This window comes from Mustela erminea, chromosome 20, assembly GCF_009829155.1.
Source record: "Mustela erminea isolate mMusErm1 chromosome 20, mMusErm1.Pri, whole genome shotgun sequence".
Classification (NCBI taxonomy): Eukaryota; Metazoa; Chordata; class Mammalia; order Carnivora; family Mustelidae; genus Mustela; species Mustela erminea.
Window position 1 is genome coordinate 1,684,372 of NC_045633.1, and position 18,023 is coordinate 1,702,394.

Sequence of the window (18,023 nt, forward strand, 5' to 3'; positions counted from 1 at the left end):
TGTCTGGGGGGAGGGTCTCCATCCCCTCCACCCTGGGGCCGCCACGCTTGGGACGGTCCCGACCCAGTCCTGGGAGCCACCGAATGTCGGCAGAGACACAGCTCTGGCACGTGGGCGCGAGGCAAGTCCAAGCCAGGCGGCCACTTCTGGGCTTCAGTACGGCCCCCCATGAGACAGTCCATGGCTGCGGCCCATGATGTCTGGGATGGTGGGAGGCAGGGCCTGGGGAGCCCTGGGTGCGAAGTGGACACCTAGAGCAAGACCACGTCCCCTCGGCCCCCTGTTCATCCATCTTTAAAGCAATGGGTAGACTAGACTGCGGGGCAGCTGAAAGGTAACGTGCCGAGCAGCCTTTTCGGACCTTGGTGTGCAGATGATTCCCTTGGACGTCTGGCCAGAATGCACATCCCGAGTGAGTAGGTCCGGGCCTGACAGTCTGCATTTCAAAGAAGCTACCGAGGGCCTCTGACAGCCCCGTTCTGAGAACCACACTGTGAGCAGCTTCTGGTGGCTGACTCGGTCACTGTGACTGGCTCTGGTCCGGGCATGAAACCCAACCTGGGCCGCTGAGGATTGGCCCTGGGATGCCAGCAGGAAGAATCAATCTGGAAGGCGAAGCTGTTCTTGTTCATGGCAGTTGGGAAACTGGAAGCACACATTCCTCGAGCCCCTACTCGGTGGTGTAAGGGACAGACTGGCCCAGAAATGGACAGGACCAGCTTCCTGCTGGCGTCCAAGTTCCTGGACCCTGTAACACCTGAAGCGAGATGCCCCCCTCCAGCTTCCCAGTTATGTGGGCCAATAAATTCCCAATTGTCTTCAACCGGCTTGACCTGGGGTTTCTCTTGCATATGACAAAGTAGCCCAGAGTGATGCACACAGTTCTCGGCCTCCTCCGGGGCCTTCAAAGGCAACAGTAACAAGTTATCTTCAAGCACCTGCCATGTTTCCACACTTATCTCATTTAATCACTGCCCTTCCCCTGTGGCTGGTTCACTGGGGGTGTCGCCACTCGCAGTTGGGGAACCGAGCCCAGAGAGGAGAAGTGACTTGCCCAAAGGCACGCAGCCGAAGCGGCAAACCGGGGGTTCTATCCGCAGCTGTTGGCCTCTGGAGTTCTGCTGCCAACGTCCTTGCTCTGGCTGTTGTCGAAAGTGCTGGCTGCTGTCCAAGGGAGGCGTGTAAGAGGCCCGCTTGGAGAAGTGGGGGAGGGGAGGCCCGGGGAGAGGGCGGACGGGCCGGACGGCAAAAGGCAGAGTTTATTTGGAGGAAACAGACAAGGAAAGGGGCACCTTTGTGCCTGGGCTGAGGAAGCTTTATCAGAAAGGTATGTTGGGGACGCCTGGGTGGCTCAGTGGGTTAAGCAGCTGCCTGTGGCTCAGGTCATGATTCCAGTGTTCTGGGATCGAGTCCCACATCGGGCTCCTAGCTTGGCAGGAAGCCTGCTTCTCCCTCTGCCTCTGCCTGCTGCCCTGTCTGCCTGTGCTTGCTTGCGCTCTCTCTCTCTCTCTCTGACAAATAAATAAATAAAATCATAAAAAAAAAAAAAAAAGTATGTTGGTATAAACACCTTGGAGAACAATCTAGCAACATCAGTAAAGGCTGAAGATGGTGTGTCCCTTTACCTAGCAGATTCCTGGGAAAAAATCCTGAGCAAATAGCCCTCAGGCTAAGGGGGCGGATACCAGAGGCGGGGGCAGCCTGGCGATGGTAATGGTGATGGCAGATGGAGGCCTTCACCCGGAGAGCGGGTCGAGCTCTTGTAGCCCCGTCACACTACGGGCAAATGCTCCCAGCAGGTAAAAATGAGCCCACTGGGGCAGCTCCTATCAGGGAGGATTAACATCACCGAGAGAATATGGAATGAGAAAAGCAAAGCAAGGTGTTTTATTTATATAAAGTTGAAAGCACGAAAATAGGTCTATATGGTTCGGGGATACACGTGAACGCAAGGTAGGCGAAGGGATGAGGAATACCAAGTTCAGGAGAGAGGCACCCTGCGGCAGAGTGTGGGCAGTGGTTGGGAAGGATTTCAGGAAGGCCCCGGTGACAAGTGTCCTGTCTTCCTCTTAAGCAGGGTTGGGTTCACAAGTGTTTGATAAATGATTCTCTTAAGTGTTTGCAAAGCTGAATGATTTCATAATAAGAGAGTCTGAGGCCCAAGGAGGGAATGGGTGGTGGTAGAGAGGGTGGGGGTTGGGGCAGTTTTAAGAGACAGTAAACAGGCTTAAGGGTCATGGATCTGTCTGCGCCAAGCAGGTGAGTTGCATAAGGTGTTCCAGCCTCAGAAGCAGCATGTGCAAAGGGCCTGAGGTGGGAGCAGAGAGGAGGCTGTTGGGAGTATCCCCGTGAAAGGCGGTGGTGGGCTAGCTAATGAAGGAGGCACAACAGAGAGAGGACATCGAAGGAGATGCTTGGGGGCCGAGGCAAGGGGCGTGGTGATAGCCCTGCCTTGTGAAGCCTGGGCAAGTCCAAGGTGACTGGGGTACTTCTTTCCTTGGTGGATTGGGGCTAGCAGCATTCCCTGAAGCAGGAACAGCTTCCCATTTTTGCTTCTTGGACCCGCAAGAACATGGGGCTCTGCTTCCTCCAGTCGATGAGCCAAGCAGGACAGACCAAGTCAATGTAATGAGGTCTGTGGGGCTGGGGTTGGGGTATCTGAGCCCACTGAGGTGGCCTGTGGGAAGAATCCCTCCAAGCTTCCCCTGGAGGCTGGGTAGCAGAAATAGACTTTTTTCCCCCCTCGGAGTCTGTCGTTGTCGGAGGAAAGGTTGATGTAGTTATGAGAGAGAGTTCTCTGCAGTTGGCGGAGGAGACATCTGGTGCTTCTAAAAGCCATGGCGAGGCAACAGCTCTTTCGATTTGGGTTTTTTCAGAGGCAGTCGTTGAAGCGAGAGTCTTGGTGCAAGTGGTTTCTTTGGGAGGTGGTCCCAAAACCCTGGCAGGGGTTGTGCGCAGTGCCCTCCTGGGGGCGGGGGGCGCGTGGCTACTTCCGCGTCTCCACCCCGTGGTCCCCACCGAATTCTCCATAACTGCTGGCTTCTGGTGGCCAAAGCAAACCTCGAGTCGGGGGCGGCAGGCGCCGGCAGCAGCCCCTCGGGCCAGCGCGCCACGAAACGGGACGACACGCTGACCGTGACTTCTTGGGCTCTTTGGGGTGGTCCAGGTGTCGCGCTTCCCAAAAGGCATCTTGTGGCCCCTGAGTCCCGGGGGAAGCTTCTGAGGAAAGGATTCGGTGGCTGGGGGCGCGTGGGAGAAGCAGCGTTCTGACTTGCCGAGCGAAGTGCGCAGCAGGAAGGTAATGGCTCGAGAGAGATCCTGGGATAAAATAGTGTTTATCTTCGCCGAATCTGGTATTTCCCGAACTTATTTGACTTCAGGGGGAAAAAATGTTCTTATTAGCAATCTGCAGACCACCTTATGACCCCCTGGAGGACGTTTTTTGTTTTCCCTTTTCAAGCATTCATCCATCCCTGCCTTCTTCCAACGCTGAGGCGCCGTTGGATTCGCTACGGAAATGTGCCTGCGGCTCTGCGGGGACCCAGGGCGCCATGGCCCAGGGTCATCTCTCACCCCCTGGCCCAGTGATTGGAACACGTGACCCAACTCCAATGAGACCCGGTCCTGAGACTTTGGTGGAACTCCTGGCAAACAGAAGCTCTTTGCGCACCGCAGTGGGCATGCGGGCCTGCAGGGAGAGGCGCTCCCTGGCGCGGTTTGCACGTTTCTGTTGGACAGAGTCTTCCTGTGAATAAACGCACCACGGAGGCAAGCAGAGCACAGAAATGGAAATAGAGAAGTTGGGTTCTGATAGGCCGTCCAGGCGCTCAGATCAGTGTTCCTGAAGCCATTATTACTTTTTAAAGAACCAATGGGCTGTGTGTGTGTGTGTGTGTGTGTGTGTGCTTAGGCTAACTTGAGCCAGACTCTCTGTCCGTTGCAGGAGAGAGATTTCTGACATAACCATGGCTGCTATCATTTCCACCAAATCACAACCACAATCAGGCCACCCTGGGCTGACGAGGAACGCCTAGCAGCCCATGTGAGAAAGCTCCAGACTCCGGTTTTTCCTCACCCTCCACCTCTTCCAACTGCCCCTCAGAGACACCCAGGAGGACACTTCAAGGCCTGTGCCCCGTCTGGCCCAGGCATCCGTTCCTCGTGCCCCCCCCCCCATTTCCCTCCTGCCTCGATCCCCTCAGGAAAATCTCTCCAGGTTTTCCTTACTTTTGCTTTATTTACTCAGTTTCCTTAGTCTCGGAGCTGATGAGCCAAGGTTCCAGACAGAGGACCACGTCCGGTGGCGAGCAGCCTGGAGTACAAGGCAGGAGACTTCGTGTTGGTCACGACTCTGCCACTAGATTTCTGAACTCTGGGCACCCTTGAGGCTGTTGGAGCTCGGTCATAAAACCTTCCCATTCTGAGGTCCATAGCCCCAAAGGGCGTCCCTGGAAGTAGAAAGAAGGGATCCCTCGTTGCTGAGAAGGTTGGAAGCGATCAGGTGCGCCTGGAGTCAGAGGCCTAAATATTATCACCACCTTCTCGTTTTGCCTCAGCCCTCCTTTCTCCAGTGCCTCCATTTGTAGTTGCCGCTCATGTGGTCACAGTTCTAGCAGCTCTGTAGACCGCGCGCTCCTGGGTTCTCAGCGTGGGGGATGGGGCAAGGTATCTGAGCATCTCCATCAAAAGCCCTACATGACTCTAGCTGCCCTAACTTGGGGGATGTGACGCCCTGAACCAGTTGCTGGCCCAGAATGCCATGTGCTGACTGACTTAGGCTGGTGTCAGAAGCTCCACCCCCAGTTCTGAAGGACTGGAGATGGGAAGTCTCCCAAACCTAGGGGCTCTTGCTGGTAGGAAGGAGACAGCTTTGAGATGCCCCGTTCCACATTTACTATGTGCCACACTCACTCATCGTTTCAGTGAGTCTCACCACACCCTCGTCTATATAGGGTTGGAGGAACCCTTCTTTCAGGAAAGAAAACAGGTTCCGGGAGGTTAAATGATTTGCTTGAGGTCACACAGCACATTCCAAAGTTACTTACAGAATCCCAAACCCAAAGTCCACTTTGAGGTGGGGGAAGGAAGGCCAAGTTCTGGTTAAAAGTTAGTGCATAGGAGAAAACAAAGAGGCGAACTAAAAGAGAAATTCCACAGAGAGTAAATCGTGCTCTGCACAGGGACGTTTGCTAGAATTCTGGGGAATAAGGCGTGCACTCTCTCTCTCTCTGTCTTCTGGAACCAGCCAACAGGGAAGACATGAGCCTGGAGCTGCCAGACACATGGGAAGGGCGCCCGAGGGAGAAGGCAGCAGAAAGGTGAGCAGTGCCACGTCAGGGAGAAAGATTCTTGGGAATGGGGGGTTGAGATCCTGGATCCATCTGTGCCTGAAGCTGGATCCACCCAAGAACTGTTTAGTTACTTGAGTTTATTAACAGCCTTCCTTCTCTTGGCTCAGCTCTGGCTGGGTTCCTGTCATTTGCAAATGAAAGGGCCCTGACTCATCTCGACAGGATGCTGGGGAGCATCGACCTTCAACGGGCCCACCTTCAGACACATACATATCCCACGCAGTGCCACGCATCTCCCATATGTCTGGTCCTCGCTGTGACCCTGAGTGCGTTCTTCTCCTTATCACCCCTGGACAGATGAGGAAGCTGAGGCTCACAGAGGGCAGGTGGCTGGACCCAGCAGGGCTCTAGCGCTCCCTCCCTGAGCAGCTAGGCTACCGCTGTTCCCGACTGCCTCCTCTGTGCCCACCGGGTCCACCCGCAGGCCTCTGTCCCCCTCTGCCTCTGAGCAGGGTGGGCAGCCGGGTCCACTCAGAGCACACGCAGCCGGACAGCTCCAGGGGCTGCTGGCTCTGGGGCTGCAGAGGCTGGGTCTGAACACAGTCCCTTTTCTGGAGGACACAGGGCTTCATGAGCCCAGTGGGTGGGCGCTTAGGGCATCTGTGGCCCTGTGGGGGTTCCAAGAAAGGAGGGGAAGTGGGGCTCTGTCCTCCTTCCCTGGGAGCTCTCTGGCCTGCGTGTTTGGGTCCCTGTCCCAGGCCGCCTCCCTGTGCGCCTGAGCGGGCCTCCGAGGTTTCCTCACCCTCTCCCACCTGGCTCCCACACTCACCAGTTCTCTTTCGGTTTCCGGATGCCCCCCCCAACACCTCGTGCCTTCCACCCCAACACCCCCCGACTCTCTCTCCCACTTGCCACTTTCAGTTTTGCCTCCGCCTCAGGCTCTAGGCCTCCCCTCATGTCTCCTCTTTGGGTCTGCATCTCTGGGCCACCCTCCCCTTTCTAGCTCTCTCTCTCCACTGTGTGCCCCCATCTCTGCCTGCCTCCCCCTGTTGCTCATCTGTCTTGGAAGCGCTGTCTCTCTGCCCTGTCTCTCTGTCTCTGGCGGCCCTCTGTCGCCCGTCTCTGGGTCTCTGCCTCTCTCATCTCTCCGTGGCTCTCTGTCTCTCTCTGTGATCTCTCTCCTGCTCTCTGTCTCTCTCCTGCTCTCCCTCCCCACATCCTGAGTTGTCTTTGGGGAACCGGAAATTTGGGGGATCGGAGAGATACTGGGAGGCTCAGCCACTGCCGCCTAGAGATAATGCACGGAGGGGGGGGTGCTGAGGCTGGATGGGGGTGGGGGATCCCAGAATCCCCTGCGTCTTCCTCCTGCCCTCTGTGTGCTGCACACAGAGACAGAGGAATTATGTCTCCTTTCTGGGCCTCAGGGCTCCCTTCCGTGGGCTAGGCCTGACGAACGAGCTGCCTCACGGGGCTGTGAGAGCAGCCAGTCAAGCAGCCTGGGCAGAGCAGGGAGGGGCTCAGGGGGTTGGGGAGCGAAGGACAGGAGGCAGCGCGGGTGCAGGGCGGTCTGCGAGTGAGGCTGGCTGCAGCCCAGAGGGGCTCCCCGGGGCCGTCCTCTCCCTGCCCATCATTCATCCCTTCTCTACCCCAGCGGGCTTCCGACTTGAACAGCCGCTGGGTCCGACTTTCTCTCCGCAGGGCCCGTCTCCACTCCCTGCTTTAATCCTCACGACACCCCAGTGAGGTGGGCGCCATCATCAACTTTATTTTGCAGATGGGGAAACTGAGCACAGAGAAGCTGAGTCACCCACCCAACGTCACACAGCTGGGAACCCTCCACGGGGCCAGGACTCGGAAGGAAAGGGGTCGTGGCCACAGTCTGGATGTGCTGTAGACAGTGCCCGTTCGAGGCAGTGTGAACTCGCCTTAAACCCTGGGGAGAGAAAGTCGTTTTCTTCTCAATTCCGAGTCTGGTTACAGACAGAGGCTCTTCTGGGTGCTGTCCTTTGACGCCCTGAGACACTCGGGGCTCTGCCTTTCCCCATAGAGAAAGAAGCCTCAAGCTCAGGGCCCCTGAGCAGACAGCACTATGGACTTTAAGTTGACTTGATTTTGCTGGATTTGTTTGAACTTAGGGCAAGCAACCCTGGCTTTCCATTTAGTTGCCTTGGAAATGAATTTCAGGTTATTTATTTTTTTATTTATTTAGTTAAAGATAGAATTAAAAAAAAATTATTTGATACAGAAAGAGATCACAAGTAGGCAGAGAGGCGGGAAACAGGCTCCCCCCCTGAGCAGAGAGCCCGATGTGGGACTCAATCCCAGGACCCTGAGATCATGACCTGAGCCAAAGGCAGAGGCTTAACCCACTGAGCCACCCAGGTGCCCCTGGATTTCAGTTTAAAAAGGAAGTCATTTAAAAGAACCCTCATGAGAAAATTGGCTCGGGCAGCTATGACTGTGGTGAAAAGTCCTACGTGTCGATTCAGGCCCTCCCAGCCAGGCAGAGCTCCTGGCCACTCAGTGGCAGGGCTGGGACCCTAGCAGCCACCGCACAGGCTGCGGGAGCCTGAGAGGCCGTCCGGCTCCGTCGGAGTTCCTGGGAGCAAGCACTAGACTCCAACTGGGCTGTTTGGTTCAGAGATGCGCTGGCAGGGGAGGCAGGCCCGGAGGATCCTGGAAGAGGGCTAAGCCGGCCTGGACGCCCAGCAGCAAGTGAGGGGATGGTCCTGCAGAGCAGGCGGCGGCTGCCTCTGGGGGTGCCCAGACATCCCCAGCCCAGCCAGCAGGCTGCTGGCTTGACCCTTAGCTGTCCCCGCCAGGCCCCACGGCCCCGTCCGGACTGCCCAGAGGTTGGGGAGGAGGTTTTCCCCATAAAGGAAGCAGGGCCCCACAGAAGCAAGGGTCTCCCGACCACTGACCTCGGGGTCAGGCAACCCTAACCTCCAGACCTAACCCCTGCTCACCCCTGGGCTTGCTTGGAGCTCCTTACCTGCTCTAGGCCTCAGTCCATCCCTCTGCTGAGTGGGGGTGAGTGAGGGTGACGGGGCCCAAGCAGATCAGTGGTTTTTTTTTTTTAATTTTTATTAGCATATAATGTATCATCAGCCCCAGGGGTACAGGTCTGTGAATCATCAGGCTTACACACTTCACGGCACTCAACCATAGCACATACCCTCCCCAGTGTTTGTAACCCAACCATGTTTTTTGTTTTTAAGATTTCATTTGTTTATTTGGCAGAGAGAGACAGAGACACACAGTGAGAGCAGGAACAGAAGAAGGGGCAGAGGGAGAGGGAGAAGCAGGCTTCCCGCTGAGCAGAGAGCGCGATGTGGGGCTCGATCCCAGGACCCTGAGATCATGACCTGAGCCAAGGGCAGACGCTTAACAACTGAGCCATCCAGGCGCTCCAGATCAGCGGTTTTTAAACCGTGCCAAGGAGCTAATTCAGAGATTCAGCAGCTATTGGATGTGTGGAGACAAATACGAGAGTTTGATGCGTGTCTGTTGACTCAGCCTTTCTCTAGGAAAATATAGTTAATTGTTCTAATTTCTTTTTTTATCGTAAAAGAGAATGATACATTTGAACCCACAAAGCAAGTTTATGTCAATGGAAGACGGGGCTTTATCTGTTTCTTGCACACAGGGCTACTGGGAGTGCTGGAGCCTTCCTCCCCGCGGAGCGCTCCCGAGCCCAGCCTTCCGGCTCCCGCCCGCCGTGCGGCCTCCACGCCTGCCCCTGCCTCCAGGTCTCTGTTCTCCCTCTCCGGGGTGCCTGGAGCTCTGCACATCCTCAGGGGCCCCAAGCTCCTGTCACTGGGATCTCAGATCAAGTTCCCCTTCTCCGAGCCCTTCCTGTCCATTCCCTGTAATCTCGGGCCCTCCCAGTCACCCGATATCCTGCTACCCCACTGAATGGGGATCATCAGCTTCGATCTTTTCCTGTGTTCAGCGTCTGTCTTTGTGCTCCCCAGACTGGTAGCTGCCCTCCTCACCTCTGTGGCTCCGGGGCCTGGAGCTTGACATGGAGTCCATGCCTGGCAAGTATTGTCAGAATGAACCGAGTAAGAGAAAGAGCCTAAGACAAGCTGGCCAGCCTCTTATGTGACAAGTTCCCTTCCGCCACCCCCCGACCCCCATCCTTGCCATCCTAGCAAGTGGTACCCGACCGGCCCCTGGCCCGGTGGGGGGGTGGTGGTGTTGGTGGTGGTGGTGGTGTTGGCGGGGAGCATTGTCTAAAGGGGAGAGCAAACTGGCGGCCCACCGCAGCGTTTAAATGCTTTTCTTTTTTTTTATTGTGGTAAAAAAAAAAAAAGCACACATAACAGAAAATTCAACCATCTAGGCATTTCTCAGGGTACAAGTTGAATTGTGTTAAGTGTATTCACGTCGCCGTGCAACAGATCTGTAGAACGTTTTCTTCTTGCAAAACTAAAACTCTGTGTGCATTAAACAACACCTTCCCATGTCCCCCCTCCCCCAGGCCCTGGCAGCCACCCGACTGCTTTCTGTTTCTATGCGTTTGACTACTTTAGGTGCCTCGCATAATTGGAATCGTGCACTGACTTTTTGTGTCTGGTTTATTTCACTTAGCACGTCCCTAAGGTTCATCCGCGTTGTAGCAGGTGACACGGTTTCCATCCTTGCTAAGGCTGAAAGCTATTCCACTGTGTACGTACACACTCATCCCTTGGGGGACTCCTGGGCTTGCTTCCACCTCTCGGCTGTTGTGAATGATGCTGGTAATGAACACAGGTATGCAAATATCTCTTCCAGACTCCACTGTCCATTCTTTGGGGTACTTACCCAAAGTGCCCTTGCTGGATCACTATGGTAATGCTATTTTTCTTTTCTTTTCTCTCTCTCTCTCTCTCTCTTTTTTTTTTTTAAAGAACAGCATACTATTTTCTGTAGTGGCTGCCCCATTTTACCTCCCCTCCCCAGCAGGGCAGAAGGGTTCCAAGTCCCCTGAATCCGTGCCAACCCTTATTACTTTCTACTTATTTATAATAGTCATCTTAATGTATATGTGGCGATATTTTATTATTTAATCTGCAGTGGCCTAATGAATGACGTTGACGATCTTTTCTTTTTAAATATTTTATTTATTTATTTACTTACTTACTTAGCGTGCCGACGGTTAGGTAAGAGCCAGAGGGAGAGGGAGAGAGGGAATCTCAAGCAGTCTCCGTGCTAAGTGCGGAGCCTGACTCCATCTCACAACCCTGAGATCATGAACTAAACCGAAATCAAGAGCCGGATGCTCAACCAACCGAGCCCCCCAGACGCCCCTGAACATCGTTTTATGTGCACGTTGGCCATTTGTATATTGTCTTTAGAGACATGTCTCTTCTAATTCTTTGCCCGTTTTAAAAATCTTAGTTTTTTGGTGTTTTGTTGTTGGCTTGTAGGAACTCTTTATATATATTCTGGACACTAACGCCATTTCAGATATATGATCAGTGGATACTTTCTTCCATTTGTGAGTTGCCTTTTCACTCCATTGATTTTGTTCTCTGATGTGCAGAAGCTTTGACGTTTGATGTGGTCCCACGTACTTAATTTTGCTTTGTTCCTGACCCTTTTGCATCGTAACCAAGAATCATCGCGCATCCGGTATCATGAAGCTTCTTTCCTGTTTTTGACCCCCACCCCAGAATTTTATAGTTTTAGATCTTTTGTTTGATCTTAATCCATTTCAAGTTCAATTTTGTATATGGTGTTAAGTAAGGTTCCAACTCTCTCTCATTTTATTTTATTTTATTTTTTTGCATGTGGATATCCAATTTTCCCGACACCATTTGTAGAAAAGACTGTCCTTTCCCCATTGAGTAGTCTTGGCATCCTTGGTGGAGGTCATGTGACCATGTATGTGAAGGCTTATTTCGGGACTCTCTATTCTATTCCTTTGGTCTCTATGTCTGTCTTTATGCCAGTACCACACTGTTTTGATTATGGTAGCTTTGTGATGAGTTTTTTTTTTTTTTTTTTTAAAGATTTATTTATTTATTTATTTGACAGACAGAGATCACAAGTAGGCAGAGAGGCAGGCAGAGAGAGGAGGAAGCAGGGTCCCTGCTGAGCAGAGAGCCCGATTCGGGGCCTGATCCCAGGACCCTGGGATCATGACCCGAGCTGAAGGCAGAGGCTTAACCCACTGAGCCACCCAGGTGCCCCGGTAATGAGTTTTGAAATCAGGAAGTGTGAGACTTATTTCTCCTTCTTTTTCAAGATAATTTTGGGTATTTGTGGTCTCTTGAGAGTCCATATGAATTTAAGATGGATTTTTTCCTATTTAAATTTTTTTTTTTTTTTTTTTTTTTTTTTTTTTTTTTTTTTAAAGAGAGAGGCTGTGAGGGGCACCTGGGTGGCTCAGTGGGTTAAACACCTGCCTTTGGCTCAGGTCATGATCTAGTCCTGGGATCAAGCCCTGCATTGGGTTTCCTGCTCAGCGGGGAGTCTGCTTCTTCCTCTCCCTCTGCCTGCTGCTCCCCTGCTTGTGCTCTCTCTCTCTGTCAAATAAATAAATGAAATCTTTTTTTTTTTAAAGACTTTATTTATTTATTTGTCAGAGAGAGAGAGCGAGAGCGAGCACAGGCAGACAGAGGCAGAGGGAGAAGCAGGCTCCCTGCGGAGCAAGGAGCCAGATGTGGGACTCGATCCCAGGGCGCTGGGATCATGACCTGAGCCGAAGGCAGCTGCTTAACCAACTGAGCCACCCAGGCGTCCCAATAAATGAAATCTTATTAAAAAATAAAGTCTTAAAAAAGAGAGAGAGAGTGTGTGTCGGGTCGGGGGGGCAGAGGGAGAGGGAGAGAGAATCTTAAGCAGGCTCTATGCTCAATGTGGAGCCCAACTCAGGGCTCGATCTCATGACCTGAGATCAAGAGTCAGATGCTTAACTGATTGAGCCACCCAAGTGACCCTCTATTTATAATTTTTTATAAAAAATTAGTTGCTCTATCAATTAGAATTAAATCTGGTTGTAAGTAACAAAGACATGACTACAGCAGCTCAGGCAAAATAATAGTCTAATTCTCTTGGGTGTTAAAAAAAAATAAAAAAGACTGGAGGAGGAAGGTGTCTGGCTGGCTCAGTCAGTGGTACAGGCAGCTCTTGATCTTGAAGTTGTGAGTTCGAGCCCCATGTTGAGTGTGGAGGTTACAAAAAAAAAAAAAAAAAAGACTGGAGAGAGGCATCAGGGTCTTTGTACAAATTAGAAAAAGATGCTCTGTTTCCCAGAAGCTTTATTCCCACTTGTTGGAAAACTGTTGTCATATGTTGATTTTGTTCAAATAAGAATATTCCAGAAAATGGTCAGGGTATACAGATCAGCCATGTGAGAGCAGAGGGCCTGTGGACACAGTGTCCTGTGAGGCGAGCAGTCTAGGGAGACGAGCCAGCTTCACGGCCTCCCCGGGGGGCCCATTCCGTTCCACAGCTGCATGGTTCGCCATGATATGGGTGTTCCTTCCTGAATTCTCCAGGGGTGGACCTCTAATTGATTGATTGATTGATTGATTGATTTGTAATTTTATTTTTTCAATTTATTTAAATTCAATTAATTAACACAGAGTGTATTATTAGTTTCAGATTCATCAGCTGCATACAACAAGTGCTCATTCCATCCCGTGCCCTCATTAATGTCCATCACCCTGTGACCCTGTCCCTCCACAGGGATGGACATTTTAGACAGTTTTCAATAATTTGCCAAAAAAAAAAAAAAGTCACAGTGAACAACCTTATTCACAAGCCATTCAGCCATACGTGGGAGTCTCTCTATATAACGAATCCCTAGAAGTGGAGTCATTGGGTCAAAGTGAACAAGCATGTGGGATTGTGATAGATATTTCCAAATTCCCCTTCGGGGGAGGGGGCGGGCTGTCACCCCCACAAGCAATAATCCGACAGCGCCTGTCTCCCCACATCCTTGCCAACTCAGAGCGCTATTGAACTCTTTAACTTTTTGCCAAACTGTCAGGCATCTAGCTGCATTTTAATTTGCATTTCTCTTTTCATGAAGAAAAGATGAACATCTCTTTGTGTGTTTAAAAGTCATCGTATTTTTTTCTGAGATCCATTTGTATATACTGTCACTTTTTTTTTCCCAGGTAGTTTTTTCTTGTTTATTTCTAGGAACGCTTTACATATTAGGAAAATTAACTCTTTGTTATTCGAGGGAGCAAATATATTTTCCCGGTTTGTCACTTTCCCAGTTTGGCCCTTTTTATAAAAATGAACAAACAAATCAGAACAAACACAAAGGCCTCTGAAGTGTGACATACGCAGCAAAGTATCAGATCAGAAGTGTGCAGCTTGGTGAATCATCACAGAGCAAGCCCCCTCTCCCCGTGTTAGTTCTCGATTGCTGTTTATATCACCCGGCCTTTTGCTACGAGAAGTATTTTTGTTTTGTTTTTGTTTTTTAAATTTTTACATAGTGGTTTATTGTTTCCATTTAAGTCTCCAATGTAATTTGTCCTTGCTGTAAGGGGGGAGGCACGGAGCAGCCTTTCACTTATTATTATTATTTTTTTCAGGTGGTAAAACCTGGTCCCCAGCGCCATTTAGTGACTAATCTGTGTTTTCTGTACTCATCTGAAATGGTGTCACATCCTCAAAATTCCCCTGACCTGTTTTTGGATTTTCTGCTCTGTTCTATAACATCTTTCTCTTCATGGGCCGTTTCTGCTGGTGGTCTTGAACCTGGAGGACTACTTCTACGCTGTTTTACACAGAAGTTGTAGTTGTAAGCAGCTTGGACCTTTGAGTCCTCAGTTCGTATTACTGACTCCAGCAGCAAGTGACTTCAACTCTCTGCCTCAGTTTCTTCATCTGTAAAGTGAGGATAATAATAGTACCTACCTCAGGGCGCCTGGCTGGCTCAGTGGGTTAAAGCCTCTGCTTTCAGCTCAGGTCATGATCCCAGGGTCCTGGAATCAAGTCCCGCACCGAGCTCTCTGCTTCAGCAGGGAGACCGCAAAATAACAATAAATAAATAAATAAATAAATAAATAGTCCTACCTCTTAGGGTCATTGAGAGGATTAAGTAATTTAATGTGTTATGTAAAGTGCCTAGAACAGTGTCTGGTATATAATACATCCTAAGTGTTAACCATTTATTTCTATTATTTAAAGCCATTTTAAAAAATATTTTCTTGTTTCACTTTTCATTGCGGGGAGGGCAGGAAGGGGCAGAGGGAAAGGGAGAGAGAGGATCTTAAGCAGGCTCCACACCCAGCGCAGGGCTCAATCTCGTGACCCTGAGATCATGACCTGAACCAAAATCAGGAGTCTGATGCTTAATTGACTGAGCCACCCAGGTGACCCTTATTTTATTTTATTTTTTTTTAAAGATTTATTATTTTTTTTATTTGACAGAGAGAGAAATCACAAGTAGGGAGAGAGGCAGGCAGAGAGAGAGGGGGGAAGCAGGCTCCCTGCCGAGCAGAGAGCCCGATGCGGGGCCTCAATCCCAGGACCCTGAGAACATGACCCAAGCTGAAGGCAGAGGCTCAACCCACTGAGCCACCCATGGGCCCTTATTTTATTTTTTTAAGTAAGCTCTGTGCCCAACATTGGGCTTGAACTCACAACCCTGGGATCAAGGCGGGCAGGCTCCACAGACTGAGCTGGCCAGGAGCTCTGAAGGCCATTTTGAATCCTTCCATCAGCTCTGTGCTCTAGGAAGCATTGTTAATCCCAGTTTTGGACGAAGACATGGAGTCTTGGCGCTGAGAAGTGACTTGCCCGGGGCCTTGGCGCCCAGCTGACTGGCTCTGAAAGGGGTCTTCGCATTCCTGAGCCCCACGCCTTCGGGTCTGGCTGCCTTGAGCAGTCAGACTTTGGGTTCCCATGAGTGCGAAGGGCCTCCTCTTCCTCGCTCTCCCCAAGCCCAGCACGGCTGTGGCCGATCCTCAGAGGGGAAACGTCACAGAGCCTCAGCCGTGGGACGGGGGTGGGTGGGGTGGGGGTGTGTCGGGGGGGTGTGGGGGTGTGGGGGGTGGGATGAGGCTTCACCAGGCGGCTTCAGCACCAGGTCCCCTTCGAAAAGGCCTAGGGGACCCGGGGGGAACGGGGACCTTCACAGCTCAGCCCCTTCCTCCAGGGCTTGCCTAGCCACTGCAGGGAAGCCAGGTCTCCGAGGAGGCAGGGGCCCTCTCTGGGCATCCTGGGGGTTGAAAAGAGACCCATGGGGCGCCTGGGGGGCTCAATGGGTTAAGCCTCTGCTTTTGGCTCAAGTCATGATCCCAGGGTCCTGGGATCGAGCCCCGCATCGGGCTCTCTGCTTGGCAGCGAGTCTGCTTCTCTTTCTCTCTCTCTGCCTGCCTCTCTGCCTACGGGTGGGTGATCTCTGTCTGTCAAATAAATAAATAACATCTTAAAAAAAAAAAAAAAAAAAGAGAAAAGAGACCCCCAGTCTGTCAGTCCCCAGCTGTGTGGGGTGGGGGGCGGAGGCCTCTACCTCTCTGGGCCTCAGTATTCTTATCTGGATAATGGGCAGCTTGTACCGGGACGTGAAGCAGAGGATGTGCGTGCGAAGATTGGCTTGGAGCGTTGATCTGCGGTGGCCTCTTCACTCGAGACATCAAAACACGTGTTCTGCTCTCTACCACCCCCCCCCAGAAGCAGCTGGGAGTGGAGACGCAGAGCCCAAACCGCCGGTTCAAAGCGCTGTGCCAGGTGTGAGCAGAAGGGCCTGGGGAGGGGAGGCGGGTGCGAGGAACCGAACCGCCGGGCGCTGGGAAGGCCACGCAGACGGGACGTTCGAGCTGGCGGAGGTCTTCCTCCCTCCCTCTCCTGGGGGTCCGTCCGTGAGGGGAGGGGGCAGAAGGGAGGGCGGGGGGGGGGGAAGTGCAGAGACAAAGGTCCCCAAGGAGTTTGGTGCTGTTGAGGGAAAGGGGGACCGGTGTCCCTCCCTGCCGCTGGCTTTGTCAGGTCTCCTAGTCACACCGCCGGATTTGGCAAATAAAAATCCCAGATCCAGTATCTGGGACATACTAGTTATCCCAAAACACGATTCGTTGGGTGTCCAAAATTCCAGTTAACCCATGTCCTGTGGCTTATCCGACAAGCCCACCCACGGGCACGAAGGGGACGGGGCCGAGAGAGTGAGCGGGAAAGCACTTGGTCGCGGGGGGAGGCAGGGGTACCCCACACCCGGTGCACAGTGAAGGAGCCTTCCAGAAGTCTTTGCGGGCTCCGGTGGGGACCCGGAAGGTAACTTGGGGGCATGGCTGGCTGGCGCCTGCCACCAGGGAGAGGCTCCCTCTTCTCAGGGGTGACGTGACCTTGGAGTTGTGGGCTGGCGCCCCACTGGGCCTCAAGCAGGAGGCCTGGGGAGCCAGAGCAGAGCGAGCCCGGAGAAGCCTTGACGCTGCAAGAGAAACCACAGCACTCCTGTCACCCAGCAGCCGGGCCGGCGGGAGGGGTGGGGGATGGGGCCAAAGCAGCCCCAAGCGCAGCTCAGCCCCAGCCGCCCCCTCCCCACCACCGACTGGCCTTGTCACTCTAGGGGCTCCTACTCACCCCTCAGTGGCCCCATGGGCCTGGGGTCCACAGGCCAGCCCACAGGCCAGCCTTGAATGACACCATGTTCTCTAGTGGCTGGGACTCAGTCTTCGACACGACCGAAACCTCACCAGTTTGGACCGCATTTCCCCAAACCCAGCTCGATGGTATCTTCAGAGGCTTGGGGAGGCAGAGTCAAGACACTGGTGTTCAGCAGGAGGACAAGGTTCCACGGTCTTCTGCTCTCGGGTTGTGGGGACCGCCCTCCCGGCTCCATACTCGGGACCCCTGTCCTCAGATGCTGGAAGGTGAGGCGCGGGCGCCGCTGAGAGTGGGGCCTTGAGAAACACCAGGGGTGGCCGCGGGAGAGGCGCTCGTGGGGACCTTGACCCCAGGTCCCTGGGGCGGGAAGTGAGAGCTGGCCGAGTGTTCACGGAACAGGCCGAAACGTGCAACATTTCAACAACACTTCAAGAACACTCCTTGACCTGCAGTGGGTGGGCTCGGTCCTAAGTGCCTTCTAAGCAGCACTTCCGTTAATCCTCCCAAGAGCCCTTGGAGGCAGGACTAGTGTCCTCCGCACTTGGCCATCAAGGGCAAGGAGCGGCAGAGAGGTTAATTTAAACGGCTCGCCTGGAGCACCTGGGTGGCTCAGTCGGCACAGGTCATGATCCTGGGGTCCTCGGATGGAGCCCCTCATCGCATTGTATTGGCTCCCTGCTCGGTGGGGAGCCTGCTTCTCCCTCTCCCACTCCCCCTGCTCGTGTTCCTCTCTCCCTGTCCCTCTCTCTGTCAAATAGATAAATAAGTAAATCTTTTAAAAAAAATGATTTGGGGCGCCTGGGTGGCTCAGTGGGTTAAGCCTCTGCCTTCAGCGCAGGTCATGATCCCAGGGTCCTGGGATCCAGCCCTGCATCGGGCTCTGTGCTCCGGGGGGAGCCTGCTTCCCCTCCTCTCTCTCTGCCTGCTTGTGATCTCTCTCTCTCTGTCAAATAAATAAATAAAATCTTTAAAAAAAAAAAAAAAAAAGGTTTGTCCTAGGTCACATATCCAGGAAGGAGCAACTCTCAGTCCTCAGCACCAAGTGGGAGTGGGAAGCTGGACCCCGGGCCGTTCAGCCAATACATAGGATAAGGGTTGAGATTTCCCGCAGGGCAGGCCATGCGCTGGGATCTGGCATGGGTGTGGAAACAGAGCACCACTTCTGCTCTCGCAGAACAC

At 52.8% G+C, this 18,023-nt stretch overlaps 1 long non-coding RNA gene across 4 annotated transcripts; it reads left to right on the forward strand.

Moving 5' to 3' along the window:
• The first annotated feature begins 435 nt into the window (after positions 1-435).
• On the forward strand, positions 436-17,507 carry LOC116580641. Of its 4 annotated transcripts, none has more exons than XR_004281746.1 (5): positions 436-1,327; positions 3,461-5,318; positions 8,938-10,046; positions 15,796-15,974; positions 16,896-17,507. It is a non-coding gene; the product is annotated as an uncharacterized LOC116580641 (long non-coding RNA). The 4 variants fall into 4 exon arrangements; XR_004281747.1 differs by having other exon boundaries at positions 16,963-17,507; XR_004281748.1 differs by lacking the exon at positions 16,896-17,507 and having other exon boundaries at positions 8,938-9,040; positions 9,266-10,046; positions 15,796-15,914.
• The last annotated feature ends 516 nt before the right edge of the window (positions 17,508-18,023 follow it).